Genomic DNA, 8,083 nt, shown 5'->3' with positions numbered 1-8,083 from the left:
AATTTTTGAGTAGCTTAAGGTAGTGAGAGTGTGTGATGTTTAAGTGTGGGGAAGATTTGGGAACATTGGTAGATAAAAATGTGTTCTATTCTTTGTTGAAAAATATTGGAAATTTGGGGTACATGCTCATGTAAGACTATGGAAACTATATGCATTGATGAGTTGGTGTATATATTATGTTAAAAAGAAAAAAAAAGAAAAGAAAAGGAAAAAAAATAATGAAAAAGGATACAAAATTACCCTAATGAGAAATTCAATAATAATCAATGCATATGTGATTAAAGTAAATTTGATGCATGAGTGTGTGTATATGTAAAAATGAGATTTTGGGTAGCTAAGTTTGATATTAGAAGTTTATAGGTTGTGTGTGTGTTAGGTGATAATTTAGGCTAATCAAAGATTCAAATGCAAGCTCACCTAGCCATATATACATCCTTACCTTTAACCTTAGCACCATTACAACCTTGAAAAGACCTCATGATTTTTGCATATGTATATTAAATTTGTGTTGATTGGTTAGATGAAGAACAAACTTTAGAAAGCATGATTAGAGGAGAATTGAGTGGATTGACCCTAAATACTTGAGTGATTAGAGTGCATATACATATCTGGTGAGGGTTCAATCACTCAATTCCATATTTCCACCTTTGATCATTGTTATCTTGCACGTTTGTTAAATTCTTTTATATGACTCAATTCAATTGTAAATAGGATTTGGTTATGATTGCCTTAGCCCATGATTGTGTATGGATGCTTTCTTGGAAATTGATTTACTTGGACTAATTAAATACATATAGATAGTTAGATAGTATAGTTACATACATATAGGTAGATTGCATATAGTTAGTTACATTGAATAATTGTTGATTCCCCATCTTGTCTTCCTTTGGTATAGCATGAGGACATGCTATTGTTTAAGTGTGGGGATGTGATGAATCCATATTTTATGGTATTTATTTGCTCTATTTGGGTGGATTTCATCAACTTTTCTTGCATTTATCCATGGAAATAGCATAGTTTCATAAATTCTTCCTAAATTGTGCTTGAAAGTAAAAACATGCTTTTTAAGCCTTTTAATTGCTAAATTTTATTCACTTTAATCCTATTTGATGCCTTGATGTGTTTGTTGAGTAATTTCAAGTTTATAAGGCAAGTATGGATTGAAGAAGTGAGAAAGGAAAGCATTCAAAGTGGAAGAATTCAAGAAATGAAGCATTTGGAAAGCTGTCAATCCTGACCTCTCGGTACTAAATTGATCATAACTTGAGCTACAGAAGTCCAAATGAAACGGTTCTAGCGGCATTGGAAAGCAACGTTCGGGGCTTCAAAATGATATATAATTTGCTATAGTGGACATAAGTTTAAGTGTGCGTACGCACACAATTTGTGCGTACGCACAAGTCGGAATTTAGCATGTGTGCGTACGCACACACCTGTGCGTACGCACAAGTCCTGGCATGTGACCTAATTAATTGCAACTCACTGGAAGCGATTTCTGGGCTCCCAAAACCCAATCCAACTCATTTCTGAAGCTATTTCAAGCCAAATTGAAGAAGGATGAAGGGGGAGCAATTACGTTTAGGTTTTTACATGTTTGGCTTAGTTTTCTAGAGAGAGAAGCTCTCCCTTCTCTCTAGAATTAGGGTCTTTTAGTTTACTTTCTCTTTAATTTCAGCATTTAATTCTCGTTTTAATGTAGTTTTATTTATGTTTCTTGCTTTCTTGTCTTGATCATCTTCATTTCTTTTGTTATTTTCTCAATTTTGTTATTTCTAGTTTATGAACACTCTTGTTACTTTTAATTTTATTTAATAAAATTTTGATGTTTTATGTCTCTCTTTAATGCTTGTTTGAGTTGTTATTATCATTTTATTACAATTGGTAGTTCTAGATTTGTTTTTATTACAATTTATAATATTTTCCCTTTTATGCATGTTAGGTGTTTGATAAAATGTCTCTTTTAGCTTTTGCCTAGTTATTCACACTCTTGGCTTGGAATTGGATAATTTGGTGATATTGAGTCATAGATGTATATTCGATATTGTGATTAGGATTGTTAGTTAGTTTAGTTTTCACTAATGCTAGTCTTTCACTAAGTTAATTAGTGAGTTGATTAGGACTTGTGGATTGAGATCAATTCTGCCCTTTTGACTTATTTTCGATGTTAGGATAGACTAATTGGGATTAATTCTTAGCAATTATCATGATTGTGGTCTATGATTATGATAGGAATCCTTAACTCCCAATCCTTGCTAAGAGTTCCTACTTTTTGCCACTTGAATTTCATTTTTGATTTACTTGATTTGAGCTTTAATTCCCTTGCATGTTTATTTACTTTCTTGCCTTTTAATTTTCTTGTCACTTGCAATCTCCAATCCCCATTCCCTCATAGCCAATAATATGACACTTAATTGCAATTCCTAGGGAGAACGACTCGGGAGTTTAAATACTCTTGGTTATTTGATTTGAATTGTGATAATTCTTTGATTTAAACTTTGATCGAGAGTTAATTGTTGGTCTAGACTATGCTTGCAATGAAGTTCTTATATTTCTATTAAGAAATTCTAGACCGACAATAATTCTCGCTATCATCTATCCCTAACGCAGGCCATGAGCTCATGTGTCAGTTGCCTACCCGCTCCCGATAATATTACCCAGGCACCAATCCCAGATATGGCTTTCCAGATGCATATAGTATGCTTATAAGTCTTATGGTTAGGCCGCATACAGTGTGACTTTCAATGTACTTACATCTGGAAAATAGTTCTCAATATGTGGGCGTCCCCACTATACATTTGGCACTAAGGCCCAAACAAAGTCGCATCTGCTCTCCTGTGACAGATAATCTCTTAAAGCTTTTTCTTTATCCTTGCCCTCTGCTCTTTTGTGGCAGAGATCCATTTAGTTAATACATTCTTTTAATCTTTGTTCTCTGCTCTCGTGTGGCAGAGATTCCTTTTCTTAATAAACCGAATTGAAAACAAGACTCTTTCCGTAATAAATCAAAATCAAATAATATTCTTAAATAAGACTTACTTTTAAAAAAAATGCTTTAAACAAAGTCTTGGATTTTTATAAAAATTTCGGTAGTATTTCCTCTAAAACTAGGACTTTTGCCACCCTTCAAGGCCCCAACCAAAACATTTCTCAACCTTTTTTAACCATTTCCAATAAATCAACAAAGTCCATTCCTAATATCCCAAATCATTTCAAATGCCAATTTATTTTCAATATCAAATTAACCCCAAACCAAGAAAATCATTTTACATAGTATTTAATCAAACCAACTTTCTAACTTAATAATTAGAAATAGTCACAATTTAATCATCATCATAATAACCTTAAATCAAGTACAAAACCCAACTAAGCATCTTCAATGAATTAATAAACCATTCAAACTAGCATTTATATTCATTCCAGGCAACTCAGTTCAATTCATAAAACTTGCAAGACCATAAAAATATATTTTTCTTATTAATATCGACTTAAAAAAATTCTTAATAGTAAATTAAGTTTATGAAATCTCCCCTACCTCAATGGTCAAAACCAGAAAGATATAAAACGCGTCAAAAATCCATTTTTCTCCTGGCCCATAGCAGCGGCAACCGCAACCACAGTTCTATCTTACTTTCGCAGCAACAACAGCGGCTTTAATCAAAACATGCACTGACCGAAACACGACCCTATGTTACCAAAATCTCAGAACCTTTAACAACTCAGAACAAAATACTGATTTCAAGAGGTTTCAAAAAGGAAGACGCTTACCAAAACGATAGGGGCCCCAGCGGCGGTTTCCGGTAGCTTGAATGGCAGCGACGGCAGCAGGAGGCAGTGACAGAAGCAGGAGGCGGTGACAGAATCTGCTAAGCCTTGGACCCCTTTCTTTCTCATCTTCGCACACTTTTTCTCTCTCTTCGAAGCTCGGCCTTCACCTACGGACAACAACGCAGTAGCTCCACGGTGTCAGAACAGCGACGGTAGGTTTGGCGACGACCAGGGACCTCGTCGACGGTGATCCGCGGCCCTCCCTTCTTCGCATCTCTCACTGTCGCACTCTCTCCCCTTCAGCGGTGGCTTCGATGGCGGCACGAACTCGTGACTCTATGGACGGGATGGTGACGACGCGAGTTGGACGCGACAGGTGCGACGGCTTGGTCTCCCTCCTCTCTCATGCTTTGCCCTCTCGAATCTCACTCCCCCTGTTTTCGGTTTGCCCTTTTCTTTCTTCCCTATTTTGCTCTGTGTGTGTGTTTGCTTGTGTTGTGTGTGTGCAAGAAAGGGTTATGGTGGTTGGTGAGTAGTAAGGCGGTGGGTAGATTAGGTTAGGGTTAGTGGGTTCAATTTGGGAATTTTGGATAGTTTAGGTAATTTTCATAAAATTAAGGATACTTAAGTAATTGAAAACCAGTTTTAATCTAACACTAATATTTATAAAAATACCAATAATCAAATTACGATTTATTTCCAAAGAAATACTCTAATTTAATAATTAGAAATAATCAAATTAATTTTCTTTAAAATCATAAAATAAAGCTCAAAATCTAAATATTCTAAATTAAACAAATAAAATATTCATTATTCTTCAATCACCAAAGCCTTAAGTCAATAATAAAAAATATCTAATTAATATAAAAATCTTTAAAAATATAATCTTGATAAATAGAATAAATCGTAAAATACGTTCTTATTAAATTTTCGAAAATCTAGGATCTTACAATAAGAGTACTTGTAAAAATTGGACACCGTGTTTCATGAGTCATGATGGAGGGCTACGAAAGACAAAATTCGAACTTCAATTTAACACTTTAAAGGATTGGCTCCTGATTACGCATCGAGGGAAGTTGAAATAATCCTTTATAACTACTTCCATTATGACTTCAATGTCCAATTCTTTGACATTGTGCCAAATTAAGTTGTGGAGCCACGAGAAGCTCAAACAGATGCAAAAACAAAGAACTCTAATGTCAGAAGGCTTGCTGCGGATCAAGAAAACTTGCATGATGAAATCCGGCTTTCTTGAGGACGTAGAATGGTGGTTAAGGTTATGAATTTGTAACGGTATTTTGTTGTCAGCGGGGAGATTGTGAAAGGGCTGATGGTGGTGAAGTCGAGATCCGAGAATGTTGTCCAGAGAAATTTCCCAGATGAAGAAAGGGGAGAAGATGAACTGGTGAAGAACATATTGTTTTTTTTTTTCTAGATCTGTTTTTTGTTTTCTTAATTATTTAAAATTTGAAAATAAAAGTTAAAGTTAATTAAATTTTAATATTTAATAAATTTAAAAAGAGTAGTCTCTGTCAAAAATAAAAAGAAGAATGTATAAGTCTTTATATGATTCTCTCATCTAGAGAGTGACCTGCAACACCAGAGAGTACTCCATTAGGGAGATTAATCAGATGATCTATAACTAAAAATCATATACCAGCCATAGATAACAACCTTAAAGAAATAGCACACACAAAAGCCAAACAAACAATTTGTCTTCGCATCTCTCACCGTTGCACTCTCTCCCCTTCAGCGGTGGCTTCGATGGCGGCACGAACTCGTGACTCTATGGACGGGATGGTGACGACGCGAGTTGGACGCGACAGGTGCGACGGTGCGACGGCTTGGTCTCCCTCCTCTCTCATGCTTTGCCCTCTCGAATCTCACTCCCCCTGTTTTCGTTTTGCCCTTTTCTTTCTTCCCTATTTTGCTCTGTGTGTGTGTTTGCTTGTGTTGTGTGTGTGTGCAAGAAAGGGTTATGGTGGTTGGTGAGTAGTGAGGCGGTGGGTAGATTAGGTTAGGGTTAGTGGGTTCAATTTGGGAATTTTGGATAGTTTAGGTAATTTTCATAAAATTAAGGATACTTAAGTAATTGAAAACCAGTTTTAATCTAACACTAATATTTATAAAAATACCAATAATCAAATTACGATTTATTTCCAAAGAAATACTCTAATTTAATAATTAGAAATAATCAAATTAATTTTCTTTAAAATCATAAAATAAAGCTCAAAATATAAATATTCTAAATTAAACAAATAAAATATTCATTATTCTTCAATCTCCAAAGCCTTAAGTCAATAATAAAAAAATATCTAATTAATATAAAAATCTTTAAAAATATAATCTTGATAAATAGAATAAATCGTAAAATACGTTCTTATTAAATTTTCAAAAATCTAGGATCTTACAATAAGAGTACTTGTAAAAATTGGACACCGTGTTTCATGAGTCATGATGGAGGGCTACGAGAGACAAAATTCGAACTTCAATTTAACACTTTTAAGGATTGGCTCCTGATTACGCATCGAGGGAAGTTGAAATAATCCTTTATAACTACTTCCATTATGACTTCAATGTCCAATTCTTTGACATTGTGCCAAATTAAGTTGTGGAGCCACGAGAAGCTCAAACAGATGCAAAAACAAAGAACTCTAATGTCAGAAGGCTTGCTGCGGATCAAGAAAACTTGCATGATGAAATCCGGCTTTCTTGAGGACGTAGAATGGTGGTTGAGGTTATGAATTTGTAACGGTATTTTGTTGTCAGCGGGGAGATTGTGAAAGGGCTGATAGTGGTGAAGTCGAGATCCGAGAATGTTGTCCAGAGGAATTTCCCAGATGAAGAAAGGGGAGAAGATGAACTGGTGAAGAACATATTGTTTTTTTTTCTAGATCTGTTTTTTGTTTTCTTAATTATTTAAAATTTGAAAATAAAAGTTAAAGTTAATTAAATTTTAATATTTAATAAATTTAAAAAGCGTAGTCTTTGTCAAAAATAAAAAGAAGAATGTATAAGTCTTTATATGATTCTCTCATCTAGAGAGTGACCTGCAACACCAGAGAGTACTCCATTAGGGAGATTAATCAGATGATCTATAACTAAAAACCATATACCAGCCATAGATAACAACCTTAAAGAAATAGCACACACAAAAGCCAAACAAACAATTTGTCTTCGCATCTCTCACCGTCGCACTCTCTCCCCATCAGCGGTGGCTTCGATGGCGGCACGAACTCGTGACTCTATGGACGGGATGGTGACGACGCGAGTTGGACGCGACAGGTGCGACGGTGCGATGGCTTGGTCTCCCTCCTCTCTCATGCTTTGCCCTCTCGAATCTCACTCCCCCTGTTTTCGTTTTGCCCTTTTCTTTCTTCCCTATTTTGCTCTGTGTGTGTGTTTGCTTGTGTTGTGTGTGTGCAAGAAAGGGTTATGGTGGTTGGTGAGTAGTGAGGCGGTGGGTAGATTAGGTTAGGGTTAGTGGGTTCAATTTGGAAATTTTGGATAGTTTAGGTAATTTTCATAAAATTAAGGATACTTAAGTAATTGAAAACCAGTTTTAATCTAACACTAATATTTATAAAATACCAATAATCAAATTACGATTTATTTCCAAAGAAATACTCTAATTTAATAATTAGAAATAATCAAATTAATTTTCTTTAAAATCATAAAATAATGCTCAAAATCTAAATATTCTAAATTAAACAAACAAAATATTCATTATTCTTCAATCACCAAAGCCTTAAGTCAATAATAAAAAAATATCTAATTAATATAAAAATCTTTAAAAATATAATCTTGATAAATAGAATAAATCGTAAAATACGTTATTATTAAATTTTCGAAAATCTAGGATCTTACAATAAGAGTACTTATAAAAATTGGACACCGTGTTTCATGAGTCATAATGGAGGGCTACGAGAGACAAAATTCGAACTTCAATTTAACACTTTTAAGGATTGGCTCCTGATTACGCATCGAGGGAAGTTGAAATAATCCTTTATAACTACTTCCATTATGACTTCAATGTCCAATTCTTTGACATTGTGCCAAATTAAGTTGTGGAGCCACGAGAAGCTCAAACAGATGCAAAAACAAAGAACTCTAATGTCAGAAGGCTTGCTGCGGATCAAGAAAACTTGCATGATGAAATCCGGCTTTCTTGAGGACGTAGAATAGTGGTTGAGGTTATGAATTTGTAACGGTATTTTGTTGTCAGCGGGGAGATTGTGAAAGGGCTGATGGTGGTGAAGTCGAGATCCGAGAATGTTGTCCAGAGGAATTTTCCAGATGAAGAAAGGGGAGAAGATGA

The sequence above is a fragment of the Arachis hypogaea genome, chromosome 20 (genome assembly GCF_003086295.3).
Source record: "Arachis hypogaea cultivar Tifrunner chromosome 20, arahy.Tifrunner.gnm2.J5K5, whole genome shotgun sequence".
Lineage (NCBI taxonomy): Eukaryota > Viridiplantae > Streptophyta > Magnoliopsida > Fabales > Fabaceae > Arachis > Arachis hypogaea.
Note: the sequence above shows the minus strand (reverse complement) of the source record.